The 25,302-nt window shown below is 39.7% G+C and overlaps 1 protein-coding gene across 1 annotated transcript in view; it reads left to right on the plus strand.

Moving 5' to 3' along the window:
- Window positions 1-25,302, plus strand: part of SRRM3 (serine/arginine repetitive matrix 3) — a 547,157-nt gene that overhangs the window by 274,923 nt on the left and 246,932 nt on the right. The window lies entirely within an intron of this gene.

A 25,302-nucleotide genomic window follows, 5' to 3' on the forward strand; every position in this document is an offset into this window, starting at 1 on the left:
CAGGAGATGTGCAAGGTGGTTGGAAAACAGTCATATAGCCTGTTTTCAAATTACTATTGTAAATTATTAGGTATGACCAGTCTTTCATCTATCCAGTTATCTTTTTTATGCAGTTACATTCAAGTTGAGTCGGAATTCGAGACCTTACTGGAACTGGTTTCTCTGTGTTGGGCCTCAATAAGCCTGTTTTTGAGAGGAAGATACCCATCTACTGTAGCACTTTTGTAAAAAATATGAAAGGATCTAATGATAAGTGTTGAGATGCCTCTTAGTAAAATAATGCAAGATTAGGGTGTGTGTTGATAAATTTCCGGTCTCCTGGGGTGTAAGTATTGTATTTGTTTCAGTGGATGAGCTGCACTCAAGGTTTCGACTGCAGTCTCCAGAGGTTTAAAGATGTAAAGTCACCTTTACAAGGAAGCAATATTTGAAATTTTTACCAGTTTTCAAATAAAGATAGATTCAAAGAACAAGGTCATTCTCAACAATATAAAATTGCCCGTTGGCCATACAGAATAAATAATTTGAGGCAGTGATAGGGACTAGATATTCATTTTGGGCAGACCTGTCCGTAAACCATCAAATATTCAATAATCTAAGGTAGCTGGGTTCTGTAGAGATAATAAATACTGCTCCAGCCCTAGGGAGAACAGGCAGCGCCCTTCATTACAGAGTAAAAAGTCATATGTATTATTGTGTAATACTAATAGGTACAGACACATGGAATTATCTCCAACTTATCCCCAATTCAGCTAAGGATTTTGCAGCTTTGTACATGCTCAGTTTTCAGAGAGTTTCTATCCTGAACATTTCCTCCCTATCACATCTGAGCAGCCCATGTGACTATAGAGTCACACATGTGGGCCTATACACAGTGGAAAATGACAGCCCACTCCCTCCCTCCTCCTCCATGCCCACTAATCAGCTAAACACAATGGGAGTGGGATATTATATGTAGATTAATAGAGGCTTAACCTCTCTGTTTTTCTAAGACACAGGCCGGAGAGGCCTGACACAGCCTGTGACTGGCAGAAATCTGTCCACACCATGTTATTACCTCAAAATAATTATTTGATTTCAAATATATATTTGTATGACAATTTAAAACAGTTTATTGTTATTATTTATTTATTTTTACTTTGTATTCCAAAGGCTGTTTTTTTTTTTTGTAAACATGTGACCAGCAGCTAGAAGCTCCTCCTGCTTATGTTTTTTTTTTTTAATTAAAATAATTACAGTACCATCATCCACATACAGAAAGAGAATGGACAATGTATATAAACAGTGTGTGTTTAGTATCGCCTTAAGGGAAAATAAATAAAAATCAAGATACAATTTGTCATTAAAAATATGTAATTTCTGCCCTATTATTCTCAACACTAACATTATGCTGCATGGTAATTGTTTACAAATTGAATAAAGGTACTTTAAATGTTATTTTTACTAAGAAAATAATTTGAAGAAAGCATCATAGGAAAATCAAATGTTGCATAGGAACATTAAATATAAAATTCAATAAAAATTAGGTATGTTACAGGGGGGGAGCATGGGGTCCATTAGAGTTGATTATGGAATAAGTAAAAAACCCGCCTTTATTTTAAAATAAAACTCTTTTTTTTCAGAGGTTTATTGCAGCCAGTTAGGATCATATCACAGAAAACCCTATGATTTGCATTAACAAGGCAGTAACACACAAAGTTATACTGAATGATCAGTGCATCTGGCTGCCAAAGTAATTATTCACAAAGGAGCCACGCTCTTTGGCTCTTTGGCTCCTGCTCACAGTCTGGGACATAAGCTGTCAAGCTGACAGCAGCCTGATGAGGACGTGCAGGGACTTTCACAACAGGGGGAAACAACTACTGGAGGTTATAAGGGGTATATAAACCCTAACAGTGAACATCACTTATATGCTCTCTTTTGCTCCATTAAATTTACCATTAAAGACTTACATCTGCACTTTCTGCCTTTGCTGTATTCTTAGTAGTTACCTTTTTCTTAGGACTACCTAACCTATCTATGTTATGGAGAAGAGGTAGAGGTGGAAGCTTTAGTAGTCCTATTTTATGTTTTCCTGATACAGTATGGTGAGCGAGCGTTGTCACACAAGGATAGTAAGTAGCAGAATTAGCAGGTGAAAATAAAAGAATAAAAGACTAATAAAAGGACTGGTAAGCTGCTATTCACTGTATTTGTATTTAGATTTTAGATATGATTTATGTATTTATTATAAAGTGCATTGTGAAATGTGAAAAATAAGTCTTGCTAAGCCATGGACACAGCATACCTGCACAGTGTTCTGAGAACAACAACTCTCTCACATTTTTTTAAAAGAAATTATTAATTGAAATTAAAGCCAGCGTATACAAAAAGAAAAAAACAAGGTGTCGACCAGCCATATCTGGCCACGAGATGCAAGAACATGTAAATCCAAGGCGATCTTTAAGAAGAGTGTCATCCATACATAAATTGTTTACCAATGGCACCAAGCACTGCACCATGAACCAACAGTGGGAAAAGGTAGAGAATAGTGCCTCAAGCACTTAAGCAGAATATATTCTAGGAAGCGTGGATGAGAATTCCCCTATGAATCTTTAGCATATGGCCAAAGAAAGTAACTGAGCATATGCTACAGATAGCACAAAGCCTAAAACCATCTATCCATAACATACAGATGAAAGTAGAAAAAGGAGAGGCAAGTAAAATTCTTTAAAACCAAATTCTTAAACAAAGAGCTCACGAGCCAGGGGTGCTTATAGGGAGTTAGGGGAGGGTGGCCCCAAAAGGCCTTCAGCAGTTGGAAGCTTTTGTTTAACCAACTCTCTCACATTTTGAAAATATAGCCATGTTTTTCTAATCTCATCCGCTAAACTGCTCTAGGTATGCATGGTGGGTTGGAGAATGTGTTGTTGCAATAATAATGTCATTTCCTGGAAACCTTTATGTTGACACAGCTCACTCAACATTCATCCCTGGTCAGCCCTATACTTTCCTGACCACCTTTTGCCATTTACTACTTCTTTCTTTTATTGTCTCAATGTGAAGTTCACCTGCCTTTCTTGCAATTTTCCTGGTGCTCCATGCTATGTTCCTGGCCAGCTTCACTATAATCATGGCATAGAAAAGACAGTTTCTATTATTACCTGAAAACATAGCTTTTCCATGGATCAGCTTTGCTACCTTATGACATGAATAATGGGAATGGAAGCACATAGGGGTTGATTTACTAAGACTGGAGAGTGCAAAATCTGGTGAGGCTCTGCATACAAACCAATCGGTTTCTTTTCTTTTTTCCATCAAAGCCTAAATAAACAAGCTGAAGTTAGAAGCTGATTGGCTACAATGCACAGATACACCAGATTGCGCTCTCAAGTATTAGTAAATCAACCCAAGAGGTCCTACTTTTTTGAAATTTCATAAACACTAAGTATTGTTACAGACTTTTTCCTGTTTTTATTTTACCACTTCACGACCATGCTATACCTGAAATACGGCTGCAGCGTGGGCTTAAAATGCCGGGAGGATGTACATGGATCCAGGGTGCGTGTGGGCGGACCGCTCAGTGATTGTCAAGTCTTTGGGATTTGGCTAATCACAGTTTGGGGTAAAGGGCCAATCACAGCGAGCCCTTTACCACCTGATCAGCTGTCAGCCAATAACAGCTGATCACGGAAGTAAATAGAAGTCGGCTCCCCCCCCCCCCCCCATGCTGTCAACACGAAGAAAAAAAAAAAAACGTAGTAGCGGCTTCTTTTAGAGGATCCCTTTAGTGCCCCCACCAGTGTTGCTAATCAGTGCCCTCCAGTGCTCTTAATCTGTGCCCACAAGTGCTATCTATCAGTGCCCATCAGTGCCGCCAATCAGTGCCCACCAGTGCCACCTATCAGTGACATCTACCAGTGCCTATCAGTGGCCATCAGTGCCCCCTATCAGCGCCAATCAGTGGCCAATGGTGCCACCTATCAGTGCACATCAGTGCTATCTATCAGTGCCACTTCTCAGTGCTGCCTATCAGTGTCCATCAGTGCAGCCTCATCAGTTCTTCTAATCAGTGCCCACTAGTGCCGCTTCTTCAGTGGCTATCAGTGCCACCTATCAGTGCTGCCTCATCAGTGCCCATAAGTTCAGCCTATCAGTGCCCATAAGTTCAGCCTATCAGTGCCCATCAGTGCAGCCTATCAGTGCCATCTCATCAGTGCCCATCAGTGAAGAAGAAAAATTACCTGTTTGCAAAATTGTATAACAAAATTTGAAAAACATTTTGTTTTTTTTCAAAATTTTCAGTCTTTTTTTGTTTAGCAAAAAACGAAAAACCCAGTGGTGGTTAAATACCACCAAAAGAAATCTCTATCTGTGTGGAAAAAAATTATAAAAATTTCATATGGGTACAGTGTTACATGACCGCACAATTGTCATTCAAAGTGCGACAGTGCTGAAAGCTGAAAATTGGCCTGGGCACGAAGGGGGTATAAGTGCCCAGTAAGCCATTGGTTAAAGAAACACTGTCCTTTTGCACTTTCAGGGCAAAGTGGAGGTGTTTATATAAAGAAAGGTGGCTTTATGTAGACATTGTCACTGAATAGCTATAGCTACAGTTGTGTTCAAAATTATTCAACCCCCAATGCTGTAAAGGGTTTTAGGGAATTTAGTGTACATTTGTAATTGTATTCAGAATGAAATCCTACAAGGACTTCTTAAAGAACCATATGCAACAAAAATGACATCAATTAGTTTTGTAATACAGTAGTAAATGTTTATTTTGTGAATTCTTCATTGACACAATTATTCAACCCCTTAAAGACTACCACTCTGAAGAACAGAGGTTCATTGAAGTGTTTTCAATCAGGTATTGAAATAAACAAGGGAGCAGCAATAAAGCCTAATAAGCACCAATTAGGCAGCTTTAAAATGACTGTGATACTCAGCTCCTTCTAGACATTTACTGGTGTGGTTACAAACATGGTGAAGTCAAGAGAATGGTCCAGGAAGACAAGAGAAGAGGTGATTACTCTTCACAGGAAGGGCAATGGCTATAAGAAGATTGCAAAGATATTAAACATACCAAGAGGCACCATAGGAAGCATCATTCGCAAATTCAAGGCAAAGGGCACTGTTGAAACGCTACCTGGTCGTAGCAGAAAGAAGATGCTGACTTCAATTGCTGTGCGCTACCTGAAGCGTAGAGTGGAGAAAAGTCCCCGTGTGACTGCTGAGGAACTGAGAAAAGATTTGTCAGATGTGGGTACTGAAGTTTCTGCTCAGACAATATGGCGCACACTGCGTAATGAAGGACTCCATGCCAGAACTCCCAGGCGCACCCCCTTGCTGTCTCCAAAGAATAAGAAGAGTCGACTGCAGTATGCCAAAAGTCATGTGGACAAACCACAGAAGTTTTGGGATAGTGTTCTGTGGACTTATGAAACAAAATTAGAACTGTTTGGGCCCATGGATCAACGCTATGTTTGGAGGAGGAAGAACAAGGCCTATGAAGAAAAGAACACCTTGCCTACTGTGAAGCATGGCTAGGGTCAATCATGCTTTGGGGCTGTTTTGCTTCTGCAGGTACAGGGAAGCTTCATCGTGTGCAAGGTACCATGAATTCTCTTCAGTACCAGGAGATATTGGATGACAATGTAATGCAGTCCGTCACAAACCTGAGGCTTGGGAGACGTTGGACCTTTCAACAGGACAATGATCCCAAGCATACCTCCAAGTCCACTAGAGCATGGTTGCAGATTAAAGGCTGGAACATTTTGGAGTGGCCCTCACAGTCACCAGACTTAAATCCGATTGAGAACCTCTGGTGGGACTTAAAGAAAGCAGTTGCAGTGCACAAGCCTAAGAATGTGACTGAACTGGAGGCTTTTGCCCATGACGAATGGGCGAAGATACCCGGAGATCGCTGCAAGACACTTGTGTCAAGCTATGCTTCACATTTAAAAGCTGTTATAACTGTAAAAGGATGTTGTACTAAGTACTAAGATTGAATGTCACTTGGGGGTTGAATAAAACTGATAATGATGTGAGCACAGAAAAGAAATTTGTGGTTATTTCATTATAAATGTTATGTTATATTTGTCTGACCTACACGTGCCTCTTTGATTTAATTGTAAGCAGGATGACTGAATGATCAAAATCAATGTCAAACTGGCCAAAACAATCAATTTCAGTGGGGGTTGAATAATTTTGAACACAACTGTATATGCGGCATTGTAGCTTTATACTGTATTACTAATGTTAGACTTTACAGGTTTGCATGATAGATGTATTTCAAGACATGACATGACATTGTGTGTGTGAAATAGTTTGTACAACTGAGTTGTGCTATTTTGACAGAATTGCGATGAACCTGGGAGGTTAACGATTAAATGCAAATAAGTTAAAATCTTTTCTGGCATGCCTTTTCTTGAGAGATTCTAAATGAACATGCAAGGACAATGTGCATCACATTTTTTTTGTGTAAGCCAGTAGAATGAATAAATTGGTTTAATGTCTACAAGAAGACTGCAAACAAGTGTAAAATAAGGATGCAAGATGCTGTTTTTTAAATTCATCAGACATTTTCATAAGATATTGCATCATAAATGATACACAGGAGTGCTCCCAGTAGACACAACTTTACTCGGAGAACGACGGTATTCAACAAACTCAGTTCAATAAATAAGACATAGCAGTACTCCTGAGTAAGCAATTATCTAATTCAAAGCATAGCTATCACACAATGGTTACACAGACTGACAAATCTCTGAACTGTTTCTATCATACCAAAAGGAATTCCAAGGCTAATTTAAAATGAGCATTCATCCTCAGTGACAGTAAATTAATGCATGGTTCTGGAACTTCACCAAAAGAAGAATAGATGTTTGTTGAATATAAACATGTAAGATACTAGGGGATATTACATACTGTGGTAAGCTTTTTTTTTAAGACAAAATACACAATTTATAGATGTTATCATGAATCAATCACTGAACTATTATCCAAAATTCATCTGAAAGTTCTACATTTAGTAGACGAAAGTTCTCAAAGTAAATTGAACTGTAGTCTATGGCCATCATAGTTGAGCATTAACCACTTGCCGTCTGCGTACGGTAATAGTACTGCGGCAAAGTGGCTCGTTATCGTCTGACGACGTAGATCTACGTCATCAGACACTCCCCTTTCTCGGCGGCGCGTGCGCGCCGCTGGAGGCTCGCTCCCTCTGTATTCAGTCACAGCGGGAGTCGGGCCAGGGGAGGAGCAGCGGCGATCACCGCTGCTCTTCCCCGATCGTCGGGGATCTAGTGTGGAGATCCGCCCGCTTGTGTAAACACAAGCGGGCGGATCTCCTAAGTGACAGGCAGGGTCAGATTGCAGGGTTCAGCATAGCTGAACCCTGGATCTGTCCTTGTGTCACTCAGTCACCTCCCCCCACACACGTCAGTAAGCACCAGGCATACATTAACCCCTCCCTCTCCAATAAAATTAACCCCTTCCCTGCCAGTGTCATTTTTACAGTAACAGTGCATATATATAGCACTGATTACTGCAGTAATGTCACTGGTAACCCCAAAAGTGTCAAAAATGTCAGTCAAGGGTCCGATCTGTCTGCCGCAATGTCGCAGTCCCGCAAAAAAAATCGCAGATCGCTGCCATTACTCGTTAAAAAAAAAAAACACTAAAAATGACAGAAATCTTTCCCTTAGTTAGTAAACGCAATAACTTTTGCGCAAACCAATCAAAATACGCTTATTGTGAATTTTTTTACCAAACATAGGTAGCAGAAAACAAATTGGCCAAAAATTTTAAAAAATTTTGATTTTTACATTTTTTTGGGGGGAATTTCATATAAAAAATGTGAAAAATATTGTTGTTTTTTCAAAATTTACGCTATTTTTTTGCTTATAGCGCAAAAAGTAAAAATTGCACAGGTGATCAAACACCACCTAAAGAAAGCTCTGTTTGTGGGGAAAAAAAGGACGTAAATTTCGTTTGGGTATGGCGTCGCACGACCACGCAATTGTCAGTTAAAGTCGCACAGCGCCGAATCGCAAAAAGTGGCCCAGACGTAAGACAGCAAAATCCTCTAGTGGTAAAGTGGTTAAACCAGATTTTCTCTGGGCAGTTACAGTGCCTTGAAAAAGTATTTACGGTATACACCTTGCAATTTTCCACATTTTGTCATGTTACAACCAAAAATGTAAATGTATTTTATTGGGATTTTATGTGATAGACCAACACAAAGTGGCACATAATTGTAAAGTGGAGGGAAAATGATAAATGGTTTTCAACATTTTTACTAATAAACACAAATGCACGCCACACTTTTCAGATATTTATTTGTTTAAAAATGTAAAACCATTTATCATTTTCCTTCCACTTCACAATTATGTGCCACTATGTGTTGGTCCATTACATAAAATCCCAATAAAATAAATTTTCATTTTTGGTTGTAACATAACAAAATGTGGAAAATTTTAAGTAGTATGAATACTTTTTCAAGGCACTGTATTAGTATTGAATAGTCAAGATCAACATATTCAGCACAGAACAAAATTCATATTAGGAAAAGGGGTTAATTAGTGTGGGTTAGTGTTAAGTTTAAGGGTTAAATGGCAATGCAGGGCAAAAACAAAGGCTTCAGTTTAATGCCTGGCTTTCCCCTTGCATATACTTACCTTTCCGTTGCTCCTTGACCTATCTATTGGGAAATCCTATCATGAATAGATGCTTTGCCCAAACACGTACCCTGTAAAAGTAGAACGTAATAGCTATGCCTTTTCTTCCACTGTTGTTGAAATAGCCCCCTGAATTCCACTGGAAAACCAGCACTTCCAGAAGTATCAATCTTTTGGGGACCCTGCAGTGCTCAGTGTTTCCTCGTGCTGACTTTCATGTCCTTATGGGACACAGCAGTGATATGGAATCAGCAGGAGGAACCAGTAAGAGCTGTGGGGGGTCCAGAAGTTTGACACTCCTATCCGATCAGCATTCACCGTGTGGGTGGAAGGAAAGTTGTATTTTGCCTACCTTGTAAATCTTTACTGTTTCCACATATATACAAACTGATTTAGTTATCATTCATCAGTACTTCAAGTCTAATAGATTGATAGAAAGGCACATAGAGATTACTGCATTTGATTGATATCTTCATGAGTATCCCTGGAATCTCAAACCTTAGGGCAATTAATTCTGCACCTCTTGGTCCTTAAATGAGATTAGCAGCACTGGTCAATATTTCTTTATAATCCTGTGTCTCCAGATGTGATGGATTTTTGTTTTGAAATGTCTTGAAATACATTTTTTTCAGTGAAATGCTGCTTCCTGCACTTTTACTCCAGTGCTCTGTGCTGACAGAGCTGAGTAACAGTTACACCCCTCAGCACAGGTGTCCTCACACAGACTTGTACTGCAAAGAAAAAGGAGGGTGTCTGTCCAGCTCTGTGTGAGTTACTCGCTGACCCAGCAGTGGGTCTTTTCTGATGCTTATTAGATTGCATATTCAGACACCCTGCACAACTACTATAACAGCAAAGTTGAGATAAGACTATGAAAATTGGGGTAGTTAATACAATGTCTCTCTGTCTGCACATCTCTCTGTAAGACTTTAAGGATTTAGGCCTCATTCACATGGGGCGATTTGATCTGTGCCCCATGCAGGGCCATGTTTACCCACACAAGGATTTGCAGTTGTCCCATGCATTCCTTTGCGTACAATCCCTTTCATGTCTATTGGGACACATCCTCTGCATAGACACAGCCACTGCGCCCAATATGACGTCTGTGTGGTGCAGGTCCCTGAACTCAACCTGAGTGAGTTAGGACTGTGTATCCTTACCTGCATGGATGTCACATTGGGAACAGTGGCTGTGTCCATACAGTCGCTGCATCCCAATAGACATTCATTGGATTGCCAGCATGTGGATACGTTAAACTTCTGTGCATCCCTGTGCCATTAAAACATGTCCTGCACTGGTCAAAGATCAAATTCCCCAGTGTGAAAGAGGCCTTAAGGATAGTATTTGCCTATCAGAGTGGCCTCGTTTTCATAGTTCTTAAGGAGCACATGTAGATATCTAATGGTACTTTCTGGCATTTCTAAACTCCTGTGTTAGAGCCATATTATGACTTTATTTATGTGAAAGTAATACTGTTCTCTATTGATCAGTGAGGATTAGTATCATAATGAACAAACCGTATTATGGTAATGGTTAAACTGAAAATATGGTATGTAACCAATGCCATAATAAAACTCAAACAGGCGTTATGTAGCAAAGTGGCATGAAGGTTTTAGCATGGGACTTACACCTTCAACACCTCAACTATTGGAACTATACTAAAGTAGCTGCTATAACCTGCTGTTATACTACATAAAGCATTATTAAACCCTTCAATCTATTACAGCTAAGGAAGCCACCATCTTAGCCCTCTATTTGATCTGCAGTTGCAATGGTTCTGTATATGTGATCAGTTATGTCGCCAGCCATTTGATGGCCTGACAGTTTGACTAAGAGCACAAGCAACTGTGAGAGTTGTCATTCACTGAATGCCCTAAAAGTTACTGGTTTGGGAAACAATTAAATCAATGGCTTTAGCTCCGCTTTAAAGCATTTTGAGAGTTATTACATACAAGTGTGTGTGGCAGCAACAGCTCCTTGGGTACATTTAGTACCAACGCTGTGTGAAATAAACACAGGAAGCAAAAAGGCATAACACCATAATTACTTTTTTTTATAACAGATGATATTTGCAAAGAAATGCACTTATTGTATTTCTCCTGAAATACTACGGACTATCAATTATTGGAGAGGCAATATGATTTTCTCATCATATAGGTGTATCCATATTAACATTTTGTCCACATCTGTAATTTTCTTGCTTAGTATATTTTAACAGTGTTCAGTTTTTAGATAACAGTAAAGTAATTAAAAAGAGAAATGTTATTAAATTGTGGAACAGTAGATTGTAAAGCAGACCTGAGCTTGGTTGTGGACGAAAATACTAATAATATCACTCCTAGAGTTGTCGGTACTTTATGACTTTTATTATTATTAATATTATTATTATGCAAATACAGACAGGTTAAATTCAATTCACTACACTTGAAAAGTCCCTCAAGTACTGTAATTAAAGTAATTGCAGCCGTATCAGACATTGAACTGAGGAATTCTAGGTAGAGAAATACATGGCCAGATAAAGATATGTGACTTTATGATCCTACATTTGCAGATCTTTGGAAAGCAATAGAGGAAACCCTGCAGTATGTACTTTTTATTTTTAATGTCTACTGATACACAGTTTACTATTTGCTGTTGATTCTTGATATATATGTAAGTTATGGACTCCTTTGCTAACATGAATCTTTTATCTAAATCACAGCATTGCAGTAGCTAAATATGCAGGAAATATTAACAGCAAAGCCAGTTGTTCTAATAACTGTATTAACCTGAATCCTTATCAGTCCCTTCTAAAACATAGAAAATGCCAAACTGGGAAAATTGTAAACAAGGTTATTAAAATAAGTTATTCCAATATATAATGTATATATGTATATATATATATATATATATATATATATATATATCAGATCAGGCTGCACTGATGGGCAATGGTGAGGCTGCAGATGGACACCGATTAGGTTGCAATGGTGAGGCTGCAGATGGGCACTAATCCGGTTGCAATGGTGAGGCTGCATTGATTGGCACTGAACAGGCTGCATTAATGGGCACTGGTGAGGCTGCAGCTGAGCACTGATCAGGCTGCACTGATGGGCACTGACCCTTATTTTGCTTCAAAGTTCTTTATTTAAAATTTAAGTTTGTTTCCTGAAACTTTTCTCTTAAAATGAAGGTGTGTGTTATACACCTGTACATGTTATATACCGATAAATACAGTAATTATGAAGTGGAATGAAAAATGATAAATGGTTTTCAAAATGTATTACAAGTAAATATCTGAAAATTGTGGCGTTCATTTTTATTCTGCCCCCTTTACTCTGACACCCCTAAAATCTAGTGGAACTAATTGCCTTCAGAAGAAACCTAACTAGTAAATAGAGTCTATCTGTGTGTAATTTATTCTCAGTATAAACACAGCTGTTCTGTGAAGCCCTCAGAGGTTTCTTAGAGAACCCTAGTGAACAAACAGCATCATGAAGGCCAAGAAACACACCAGACAGGTCAGGGATAAAGTTGTGGAGAAGTTTAAAGCAGGGTTAGGTTATAACAAAATATCTCCAGCTGTGAACATCCCACTGAGCACTGTTCAATCCATCATTCGAAAAATAGATAGAGTATGGCACAACTGCAAACCTACCAAGACATGGCTGTCCACCTAAACTGACAGGCAGGGAGAGCATTATTCAGAGAAGCAGCCAAGAGGCCTGTGGTAACTCTGGAGGAGCTACAGAGATCCACAGCTCAGATGGGAAAATCTGTCCACAGGACAACTATTAGTTGTGCACTCCACAAATCTGGCCTTAATGGAAGAGTGGCAAGAAGAAAGCCATTGTTGAAAGAAAGCCATAAGAAGTCTTGTTTGCAATTTGCAAGAAGTCATGTGGGGGGACACAGCAAACATGTGGAAGAAGGTGCTCTGGTCAGATGAGACCAAAATTAAACTTTTTGGCCTAAAAGCAAAACACTATGTGTTGCAGAAAACTAACACTGCACATCAACCTGAACACTCCATCTCCAGCGTGACGGTGGGGGCAGCATCATGTTGTGAAGATGCGTTTCTTCAGCAGGGACAGGGAAGTTGGTCAGAGTTGATGGGAAGATGGATGAAGCCAAATACAGGGCAATCTTAGAAGAAAACCTGTTAGAGTCTGCAAAAGACTTGAGACTGGGATGGAGGTTCACCTTCCAGCAGGACAATGACCCTAAAAAAACAGCCAGAGCTACAATGGAATAGTTTAGATCAGAGCATATTCATTTGTTAGAATGGCCCAGTCAAAGTCCACACCTAAATCCAATTGAGAATCTGTGTCAAGACTTGAAAATTGCTGCTCACAGATGCTCTCCACCCAATCTGACACAGCTTGAGCTATTTTGCAATGAAGAATGGACAACATTTTCAGTCGCTAGATGTGAAAAGCTGGTAGAGACATACCTAAAATGACTTGCAGCTTTAATTGCAACGAAAGGTGGTTCTACAAAGTATTGACTCAGAGGGGCTGAATACAAATGCACGCCACACTTTTCAGATATTTAATTGTAAAAAAATTGAAAACCATTTATAATTTTCCTTCCACTTCACAATTATGTGCCACTTTGTGTTGGTTTGCTCTATCACATAATATACCCAAAAAAACACATTTACATTTTTAGTAGTAACATGACAAAATGTGGAAAATTTCAGGGGGTTTGAATACTTTTTCAAGGCTCTGTATCTTTATAACCAGTTATTCCTCCTTTGGGCTCTGCCATCTTGACCATCACACAATTTAGGGAAGGGGAAGCCAGGCCTTAATTTCCATTAAACTCTATATTTTATAAAAAGTCCACTATTATTTGTGCTCATTATTTAATGTAGACAAATAAGAATAGTAGAACATATAAAAGTTAGGATCTCCACATCAGTAGCGTTTAGCTGGTCCATCATGTGCAGATATACCCTGTTCCAAAATGTGTGACGACATATCAAAAGTACAAACTACAGTATTTTATCTGCAAAGGATGGTAGCCATAATCTTGGTAATTAGCCTTTTTTCATTACCACGATGATAAAAAAAAAAGAGAAAGATAAAAAAAGATCTACAGCTAGGTGGAAATGTTAGTCAATTACCTAATTAGTCTGGCTCTATTTAGCAAGAGTGTAAAACTCTACTGTATATTACATTCATTGACAATGTTCAGTTTTCAGTGTTAATGTTTCGTTTTCTGATTCTGAATGTATATGCTTTGTCATAATATAACAGTCATGATTAGCAGGTTATTCTTAGTTGCACATTGCAAATATAGCTAAATAAAGGATAGCTCTAGGCTATAGAAGTTATTAATATATTTAAAGTATACCTAAGCTCAAAAAGTGAAGATTTGCTGTATTATAGGGAACATTTATAAATGTTGTGCCTCTGCAGTGCCCTGAAGATTTTTTTTTTTGACTTTGCACTTCCTGTGCCTACAGTATCATAGCTGTGTAGCTACAGTGTGAGATTATCAAGGCACAGTGGGGGAGATTTGCTAAACCTGGAGCACACAGAATCTGGTGCAACTGTGCATACTAACCAATCAGCTTCTAACTTCAGCTTGATCAATTAACCACTTCAGGTTAGGCCAATTTTTATTCTGCTACATATTTTTGGTAAAAAAAAATCCCAAAAAGTGTATTTTAATTGGTTTGCGCAAAAGTTATAGCGTTTACATACTACGGGATAGATTTTTGGACTTTTTGTTTATTTATTTTTCTTATTAGTAATGGTGGCGATCAGCAATTTTTAGCAGGACTGCAACATTGCAGCGAAAAGATTGGACCCCTAACCGACATTTTTGGCACTTTTTCACTTTTTAGGGACCAGTGACATTATTACAGTTATCAGTGCTAAATAATATGCACTGTTACTGTATAAATGACACTGGCAGGGAATGGGTTAACACTGGGGGTGATCAAAGGGGTTAATGTATGCCTAACTGTGCTTACTGACTGTGCGGGGGAATTGCTCTGTGACAGGCACAGAGAGATCAGGGTTTCAGCTTAGCTAAAACTCCTGATCTCTCCCTGCCTGTGTGACAGTAGACTCGCCTGTTTTGTTTACATAAGCAGGCGGGTCTTCTGTCAGTTTCTCTTACGATTGCGGGAGGCCGGTGGCGATCGCTGCCGCCACTCCTGTGGCCTGCCTCCTGCTGTGTCTAAACACAGTGGGAACGTGGCTCCGGCAAGATCACATGCACAAAATCACGTAGATATATGCCGCAGTATATCTGCGGTGGGCGGTCGGAAACTGGTTAAAGAGGTTATAAAGGCAGAAGGTTTTTTTTTTAATCTTAATGCATTCTATGTATTAAGATAAAAATATTTCCGTATGCAGCAGCCCCCTCGATCCAGAGAGAAAACAGCAGGTTGAGAGACAACAGGGAGGCACCATTGGCTCCTGCTGCTGTCAATCAAAGTCAGTGAGCCAATAAGGAGAGAGGGGGGGTGGGGCCGGGCCGAGCCACGGCTCCATGTCTAAATGGACACACAGAGCAGCAGCTCGGCTCTGGTGCTCCCATAGCAAGTTGCTTGGTGTGGCAGCAGGAGGGAGGGACCAGGAGAACCAGTAAGGGGTCCGAGAAGAGGAGGATCTGGGTTGCTCTGTGCAAAACTGCTACACAGAACAGGTAAGTATAACATTTTTGTTTTTGTTTTTTTAAAGAAAAAAAAACAAGATATTAAAATCACTTTAAGCTTTGACAATGAGGTTCCATTCCATTCTGGAATTTCTTTTGAGCAACACAAGTCCTGAAATTTTGTTTGCACTATTTTGACGCAATTTATCTGTGACAATCATGACAAAATTACATTGCGTTTAGGGTGCCAATGAGAAATAGTGGCATAACCAATACATCCCACAATTTGCTGTGATTGAAATTGCCTATGTGAGAATGGAGCCTAAAACCTACAAGCTGATTGGTTACTTTGCACAGCTGCACCATTTTAGTAAATCTCCCCCTGTATGTCTGAAGTGAGATTTGATGATGTCACTACTGTGCTGCCTACAGCAGTGCTTACTGGAAAGAAAGCTGCAGTACACAGATCTTCTTTCTTCTACATCATTTATCCTGTGAATCTGTGATTTCTCTACCTCTCCTGCAGATCTTTAATTATCCCTTCGTCAGTCAGATCACTGATCATCAAGGGGTAGCTCTGACACGAGGAAGCAAAGTCCTTCATCTAGCAAGATGGCCAGATCCACACATGGCTTTATTTACTAAAGGAAAATAGGGCTGTTCACATTGCAAGGGAATGTTCCCTTAGCTTAGTGATTGAAGTAAAGCTCTTCCAAATTCCATCATCTAATCAAGTGCAACAAAATACAGCTGCTTAAAGGCTCGTACACATGATACGAAAATCGGAAGTAAAATTTCTGCCGATTTTCGGATTGTTAGTATAGTGCTTTCGAAAGCCGATTACGAATTTTCGGACAACAAAAACTGGATGTGCAGGATATAAAATTTTTATCGTACGTCAACATAACGTCCAATTTTCGTTTAATTAGTACAGTTTTCGTCAGAAAAAAATCGTAAGAGCAAGACTAGGCATGCTCAGAAATGAAAGAACACAGTACTTATTAAAGGCTTGGTTTTACAACCTCTTTAATAATATCAAAAATTGTAACCGCGCTAATGTGAAAAATAAAAAGCTGTAATGGGGATCATATGACTCCAGTAAGAGGCTACACTTATTGGTGTCTGGTGGAGGCTTTATCTTTATATTCACCACCTGGTCTACGGGATTTCCTCTAGGACTCCTTTTTATACGGACTTTCATTTATTGAGTGATTAATTGATTTACATATAGTCCGTATGGAGTCACCTTTATCTTAAGCTTTTGCTGAGATTGAGATTACGGTGTCAAGCGCTGTATTCCTTGTTTTTATTCTTTTTATAGTTGAGGTCCTACAACTGTTTTATATTAGCTGCTGATACCATATCTCTACAATTTTATCTATTAAGCGCAGTGTATTTTGTTTTTATCTTTAAAAATAAAAAGCTGCAGTTTCCAGTGTGATATCACCAAATAAACAATTTTAATAAACAAGCTGCTCTAAGTGAGTATACATATGTGATCAATCATAAATCACTAGTAATAAACAAGAAATGTGGTCAAACTGACATAGATCACAACTGATATTGACAAATAGATGTGATCAAATAATCAATTATGTAATCAAAACATGTGCACAATTAATTATTAATAATCCAATATCCAAATAAAGTATAAAAATAATCAAAATGTACTGAATGAACAAGTGCAATAAATAAAGTCTCTAATAAAAGTCCAAAAACCAGGTAAAGGATGTGATATAGAGTGAAATCCAAATATGTAATCCACCACAAGTGCTTGATCCTCCACCAATATAAAAGCTGCTTACCAGATATTGGTAAAATTGCGCCTGTAAATCCAGACAGGAGACACTCAATGGCTTCACACGGACAAAGAGGGGTGGCCAGGTATCCAAATATTGTCACCCTAAGACCAGCTCCATTCCGCTCCCATGGTCACCAATAATAAGCCACCGTCATGCAACACAAAATAAGAGCTCCATAGCGTAAAACCATCAAATACATTTATTAATAAAAAGGATTTACACTCACATAACAATGCAGAGTATAAGCGCTGTAAAACAAGCAAGCCGCCGGCCGGTCGGCTATTCTGTCCGTCCTTCCTGGAACGGAGGGGTGACGTTTGCATGCCGTGATCCGACGTGTTTCGTCAGAGCTGACATTATCAAAGGTAACCTCTTCAATAAGACTGATGGTACATTGCTGTGCAGTACCTGAATTTCTGGGTTAAAATATAAATTTTTACTTGTAGTCATACTGTGGCTGAAATCTGTGATTGCAATATTAGCATCAACCAAACAAGAAAACGCATAATGTGGGAAGTCTTTGATTTTAGTACATGTTTTTAATATGGAGTCTACCTCAAGGTCTCCTTTATACTTATGCATGTTTATGCAAACATATATAAGGCATGTTTTACTACAGTGGGCTATAATGTGTGTGATGCCATGCAGTGCCATTCACTGCATCCAGTAGGTGCTTACAGATCCATATTGGAGTGCTTCAAGAGACACAAACTGTACGCTGTGGTGCATTGGGTTAAAAACAAGGTGCAGGTCCAGTTTTTGTTGTGTTGCCTTGTGTTGGCAACTTAATGGGGTTGATTTATTAAATGTCAAAAGCTGTTCACTTTACATAAGAATTTTCACTTAGCTCTGCTGACTTCCATCATACTAGCAATTGCAAGCAAAATAGGTTTATTTTTCCACGTGATTGGATATACTTTACAAAGTAAAGCAAAGTTTATTTTGCAAAGCGAGCAGCCCATTTGCCTTTAGTAAGTCCACTGTGTGGATTAAGTAATGCTACGTCAGTAAATGGGAAATGTCAGCTGAAATCTGGTAACTAGACCTTTGCCTCCTAAAGTGATTATAAGGCCCCTTTACACGGGCTTTCCAGTCCGGTCCAACTGTCAGGTTTTCAGGCAGACCTGATCGGATGCTCCATGCAGCCCTATGGAGCAGCGGATGTCAGCGGTGACATGTTCGCTGACACTCGTTGCTATCCGATCCGGTCAGTGAAATCCAGACAGATAGAAACCCTATTTTCCATCCGTATGGAGGATTGGATCTGATAGGATCGGATGGACACAGACAGGTGGTCTGTTTTCATCTGATCTCCCATAGAGGAGAGCGGGGATCTGACAGGCCTGTCTCTGCAAAGTAAGTGGAGATAGACCTGTCATCCAACTGCTCAGTGACGATTGGTGGATCGATCCCGGCTGAGCTAAACTGAATCTGCCGGGCTGAAAGCCTGTGTGAAAGGACCTTAAAGCTTGATTTTTTTTTTTTTAACAACAAACATATCATACTTACCTGCTGTGGGCAATAGTTTGGCACAGCGCAGTCTGGATCCTCCTCTTCTCTGGTCCCCCACTTTTGACTCTGGCTCCCCCCCCCCCTGCTGAATGCCCCCATAGGAAGCTGTTTGTTCAGTCACAAGCTGGGCTGTTTGCGTCTATTCAAACACACAGCACGGCTCGGCTCCCCCTGCTCTCAGCCAAGCCCGTTGAAGCCAAGAGAGGGAAGAAGAGCTGCTTCAGAAGTTCACAGTGCTGGACTATGTATGACCGGGTTCAGGTCAGTAGGGTTAGAGGTGGGGGGAAGCCTCAATTAAAGATTTTTTTTACCTAATGCAAAGAATGCATCAAGGTAAAAATATATATATATATATATTTTACCTTTAGAACCACTTACCTTCAGTGTGGTTAATCGTATACACATTGTCCCATGTTGCGATATTGCTGTATTTTCTTTTTGAGAATATGTGCCAGTTTGTGCATAAATAGCCCTGATATATGCATGGAAATGTCAGCAAAAATGTAAAAGATGTTTAGAAATGTACTCCATCTAGTGGAACAAGCTGAATAACCCCAGCTTTTTAGGGCACTTCCAAACTCACCGAATAAAAATGAAATATGTGTCTATCAGGTCCGGAAATTAAAATGAAGTTTAACAGAGGAGAATGCAGATAAATGGCAGAGCTGATTTGCATCTGTCTAAGTATTTTATGGGTTCTTTGGAGGTGCTCGCGATCAACACTGATTCTAGACAGTTATACATCATACTCAAGGGTGCATTTAAATGTTTTGCTGTGCTAAGCAAATGTGAGTAATGAAGGTCTATATTTCATTACAGAATCATTGGCTACATGTCTTTAAATCTCAATGCAATCATTACAATGTATAGTTAATGTGCACTTTTGTTGTGTTTAGTGTGCATCCTTTTATTTCTACCTAAATTATACAAAATGACATGACAACATTATCTAAATAATATACTAACAGCAGCAATATAGTTGTTATTATGTCATTCCAGATTATATAATGCAAACATAAATTAGAAATACCTTGACTTGTCTTTAACATCTTTATTTTTGTTTTTAAACTTATTGATGTTTTCATTTCTTTTCTTCCTGCTTTGTCTGGTTTTTCTTGTCCCCTGCGTACTTTAAAGTATTATCTGTCTGCATAAACATATATAGAGGTGACTTTGATTTAGTGTTTTTACTTGTTTCCACATTTATCACTAGCTATTGTATTCTATATGCAACTTTTTAGTTTATTACCTTCTCCCTTATGACACCTGCCATGGAAACTATCCTTTGTAGTCCTTTTTTCTTTTCAATATTAAAACAATTAATATTGTGCATGATGCCAGGGATGGGTCCTGGAGAGTAGATATGTGCTTCTGATGTTTGGGTAGTGGACAACACCTGCAGAAATTTAGAGTACTTAGGATTAACTCAGGGCTGGTGCTAGACTATTTTGCGCCCTGGGCAAGACCAGCTACTTGCACCCCCCCCCCCCAAAAAAAAAATAACTTTTCAAGATAATTTAATAATTCTAGCACCAGAACTCTTGCATAACACTAAATGAATGACTTGTAGGGGCTTTCCGTGTGTGCGCCCATGAAAAAGGGAAAAACTTCGGTACCCTATATTTTTTCATAGGCAAGACTTTAAAAACATCTACAGGTCATCAATTTAGTGATATGCAGAAGTTCTGATGCTAGAATTTGGACCAAAAAAACAAACATCCATACAATAATGTCCTGCGCAATGGATGCCTTAACCACAAGTTTCTAAGGTTCTTATAAAAACCAATTGGTTGATGTATTAGACTGAACCATTAAGGTTCCTGAACTGGCCATGATGGGCTCACAGACTGTGAGATCTAAAATGGGACAGTCCGATTGTATGGCAATTGAAAGTGCTGGGGGGACAAGATCTGTCAGCATCACTGGTCTCCATCAGAGGAGGGAAGCCCTTGATCCCTGCAATCCTCGATGCAGCTGTGCAGCCTACACAGGGAACCGCGAGGCAGAAAGAGGGCACAGGGAGCCACAGGACAGACAGCCACAGGGAAGCCAATTGAAAGGCTGCAAATCTCCCCCTCCTCCTCAGTGTGAGTCATTATGTGATCATGGCTGCAGAGCGAGAAGGAGACAAAGAGAGGCCGGGCTATGACATCCCTGCTCTGCACTACACTCCTCCACGGCACCGCCACAGGTGGGCACAGCAGCCACACTCCTCACTGGGGACCACAGCCGGCACAGAGGATAGCCTGAAACCATTGGCCATGGCTGCGCCCTGGGAGGCAGTGCACCCTAGGTGGCTGCCTGGTTTGCCTAGTGGTAGCACTGGCCCTGGATTAACCCACCAGTCAGTGTGGCCTGATAAGGACAGAAATAGCCAGCGGGTCGATGAGGTGTTGTATCAAGCAGGACACAGTAGGGTTGATTTACTAAAACTGGAGAGTGCAGCTGTGAATGGTAGCCAATCAGCTTCTAACTTCAGTTTGTTCAGTTAAGCTTTGACAATAAAACCTGGAAGCTGATTGGTTTCCATGCAGGGCTGCACCAGATTTTGCACTCTCCACTTTGCTGTTTGGTGTGCTAAGACACTCCTAGACTTCTGTGACCATTTCTGGAACCCTTGAGCAGGCAGGGATTTTGCACTGTGTGATGGGTCAAGTTTATTCTGCTGGTAAGCCAAAACATATACCTATGCCTGGGTTAAAGTGGAGTTCCGGCCTCAAAATCGAAAAAAAAAACGATTTTGGGCCATCCGCTTGCTGCGTGCAACCTGAAAAAGAAATGGATCCTGACGATTTTTTTTTTGGTCACTTACCTTATTATAGAAGAAAATATACTCTCCTTCCTTCCACTTCCTCTCTCTGTGGCCGCGGCCCGCGCCGTCTCTTCCAGTTTGTGATGACTCCTGGGAGCTGAATGTCATCGCTCCCAGGAGTCAATGCGCCTGCACCGGCCCCGCTCGTCACTTCTGGTGCAGGCGCGGCATTCCCTGCTAAACAGCTTCTGGGCATGCCCAGAAGCTGTGCAGGGATGCCGCGCCTGCACTGGAAGTGATGAGCGGGGCCGGTGCAGTGCATTGTGGGACTCCGACATCACGGAAGAGGGCACGAAGAGGGACGCTGCGGCTTCAGCTGCCCACACCTGAGATGGCAGCGCTGGAGAAGAACTTTTCAAGCTATCCATTATGGAATGTACTAGCCCTGACTGTCCTGGGGGTATTTTTAGCTAAAATTGACCCCCAAGGCCGGAACTCCGCTTTAAAGACTTTTTTTTTGTTTATGCTGAAGATAAGCTTTTTGTTTGCCCTTTTTACAGAATTAAAGACAGTTTGTTTTACCAAGATATGGCTGGCTAGAGCTAATGATCTGGACACCCAAATTTTACCAAATTGTTGAAGGATTTTAAAGCAGTATTAAACACCAAAGCAAAAAAAATAATGTATTGCAGCTTACCAGTCATTAAATGTGGTGGCTGCATTGGTTTTCCTTTTGTAGGCTTTTACCTCATGTTTCCCCTGATGATCTGGCCAGTAACACATCTCCTATATTAGTAGGGCCCAACACTGGATAAAGGAGCATAGTGAGCACTTTTGGACAGCATCATTGTCTGTCTGGAGGAAAGGGAGTTTTAGATGTATTAGCAGATTTAGAAACCCTAACAGATTTAAGCCAAGCTCAAGCTCACACTTTATATTCAGTTACTCAGTCAGTTCAGTTGATCCACGGAATATCTAGTTGCCTCTTGGGGGATCAGGAAGGAAGTTTTCCCCTGCTGGAGCAAATTGAATTATGTTTTGCTTGGAAGTATTTTGCCTTCCTCTGGATCAACTGTGGGTATAGGATTGTGCATATAAGGACTGTATAAAAAAATGTTTCCCCTTTTATTGGATGGACTTGTGTCTTTTTTCAACCAGACTAACTATGTAACTATATGTAAATATGTAAGCGTTAAATCAAGCATTTTTCTTCTTTTGGGGTAAAGATTTTAGATGAATAAAAAAAGGTTGATCATTTTAAGCACTCCTGTCAGTGGTTAATGGTTTGTTTCATCCCTGTAACTGCAAGATAGCTTGTTTTGTTGAAATACAACAGACTTACTGGCCAGATCACTAGATGAAAACAGAAGAAAGCACATCTAAAAAAGAAAACCAATGCAGCCAACACATAAGAATTGTTAAGTTGCACTATAATGAATGTTTGTTTTTGAATTTAAAACTGCTTTATGCTTTTCAACTTTGCCAATAATGTATATGATAATATTTATGGGAAATATGTAAAGCCTAAACTGAACTTTCTGTTTAGATTAGCTAAATACATTCCAGGTGCATCAAAACAAAAGGTGTGCAAATTCTTACAGCCACAGTTGAGTAGAAAAGTCTGTCCCCTGCCTACATGCTTTTTAGACGGGCCCCTACTCTTTGTGTAGAAGCAGTAGTCTTTCTGCAGAGATTCAAAATTCCCCATGCTGAGTCAGACCTATAGCTCTTAAATTGTAAAAGCATATCCTCCAGAGAACCACTGCTTCCACTGAGATAGTAGAGCAATATGATGGCAGTGGAGGAGTGTTTCTACATGTGGCTTTTTTCTAAAGAGAATTCACAGGAAGGCTTTGTGCACCTTTTGCTGTGATGCACCTCGAAGGCACTGATTTAAACTGAAAGTTCAATTGGGCTTTAATTTTGTTGAAAAGCAAGTGATGTATAGTAACCTATAACAACTAATCAGATTTCAGATGTCATCAGTTAGTAGTAAGCCCTACAGAAGATATATTATACTTGTTTTCCATAGGAAGCTGCACATTACTTATCTTAGCTTTTATCTCCAAGCCTTAAACCAGGATGCATGGCTGCTAAAGAATGGCTGTTCTGGGACAACAGCCAAAATATTGGACTGGATTGCCCCTTGTGGCAGTATCAGTGACCACCTGCTTGTAAATGTCAAAGTTCCATCATAAATCTGGAACTCAGAAATCAGTAAAAAGCTAGTTCAGCTAAAAATGTGCTTTTAATACTTTTTCCGGTTATGTATTTGCACATTTTTAGCACAGTGCACTGTGCTAATTTTACATTAATGCAAGCATAAATCAATTCAGTAAAAATACAAACTTAAATACATCGTTCTACCACTAGCTTGAAATAAGCTGTGAATCCCACCCACTTGATGTATACTATGCAGTAGGTAAAGAAAGTAGGTAAAGAAAGGATTGAGATCTGGGCCCACAGCAAAAAGAGATAAAATATCACTTTTGGTTGGTTGAACTGGAGGAACGTGTGTTTTCAACCAGATTAACTACCGTATTTTCAGGCATATAAGACGACTTTTGAACCTCAAAAAAATCCCCCAACACCATATACCATATACGCCGAGTATAAAAATCCCAAAGGTAAATAAGTAAGCGTAATCTATGAAAGCCCTGGCTGTCTGTGCCCTATTCATCTGCAAGGTACTGTAAGTACCGTAAATGTATTTGCTTATAAATCTCCAAGGTATTGTAAGTAAAAGTATTACCGGTAGATGTATAATCTTCTCAAGGAGCTGGCTGTGCGGGAATCCTGTACCGATATACTCAACCGTAGCTTCAGCTACGTAGTATACCGCACTGAGCCAATCATGGTGAGCGATGTATTCTAGTATTGAATGCAAAGCCTACTTAGATTGGCGGAGTCAGAGAGGCGGCATTATATTAATCTCTCTGACTCTGCCAATCCGAGCAGGCTTTGCATTCAATAATAGAATATATCGCTCACTGTGATTGGCTCAGCGCGGTATACTGTATGTAGCCGAAAGCTACGGTACATACGGTATACCGGTACAAGATTCCCGCACAGCCAGCACCTTGAGAGATGATACATCTACCGGTAATACTTACTTACAATACCTTGGAGATTTATGAGAGAATACATTTACGGTACTTACAGTAACTTGCAGATGAATAGGGCACAGACAGCCAGCTCTTTCATAAATTATACTTAATAATTTCCTTTGGGATTTTTATACTCACAATACCTTGGAGATTTATAAGAGAATACATTTTCTGTACTTACGGTACCTTGCATATGAATAGGGCACAGACAGCCAGCGCTTTCATAGATTGCACTTACTTAATTACCTTTGGCTTTTTTATGCTCGGCTTACATGGTATATGGTGTTGCCTTGCTTTGCTTTGGAAGGGGGGTAGTCTTATATGGCGAGTATAGCCCAAAACCTATGTTTTTACTTGAAAAATAGGGCGGTCATCTTATATGCCTAGTCGTCTTATACGCCGGAAAATACGGTATGTAACCTAAAATCTGCTGTAAGCAATGATAGAATTCTTAAAATTGATATATTGAGGCCCCAGCAATATCAATAAAAATCTACAAAGTTGTTTAGACGTTCAAAATGATGTCATTAAGGAAAATCCATTTCATAACCACAACTGTCACCTTTATCAAATACCTTTATAGTGAATAAGTAATTGACTATCAGCAGAAATATTAATGGTTATGTAACATTCCAGAAAACACGTTATGATAAATGAAATAATTATCTTGCACAGTAAGTAAAATTCTTATGGGCGTAGTACGCACAGTATGTCTGGTACATACATGTAATGTGTTTGACCAGTTACCTCCTACAGGCTGATTGTCATCCAACGTAACACTATAGCCAAATTATTGAACTTGATTTTTCTTGCTGTGGCGGGAAACACCTGCTAGTAAATGCCAGAATGCCATCTTAAATCTGGAATGTAATGTGTTCTGT

This window comes from Pelophylax lessonae (assembly GCF_965119305.1).
Source record: "Pelophylax lessonae genome assembly, chromosome: 2".
In the NCBI taxonomy this organism is placed as follows: Eukaryota; Metazoa; Chordata; class Amphibia; order Anura; family Ranidae; genus Pelophylax; species Pelophylax lessonae.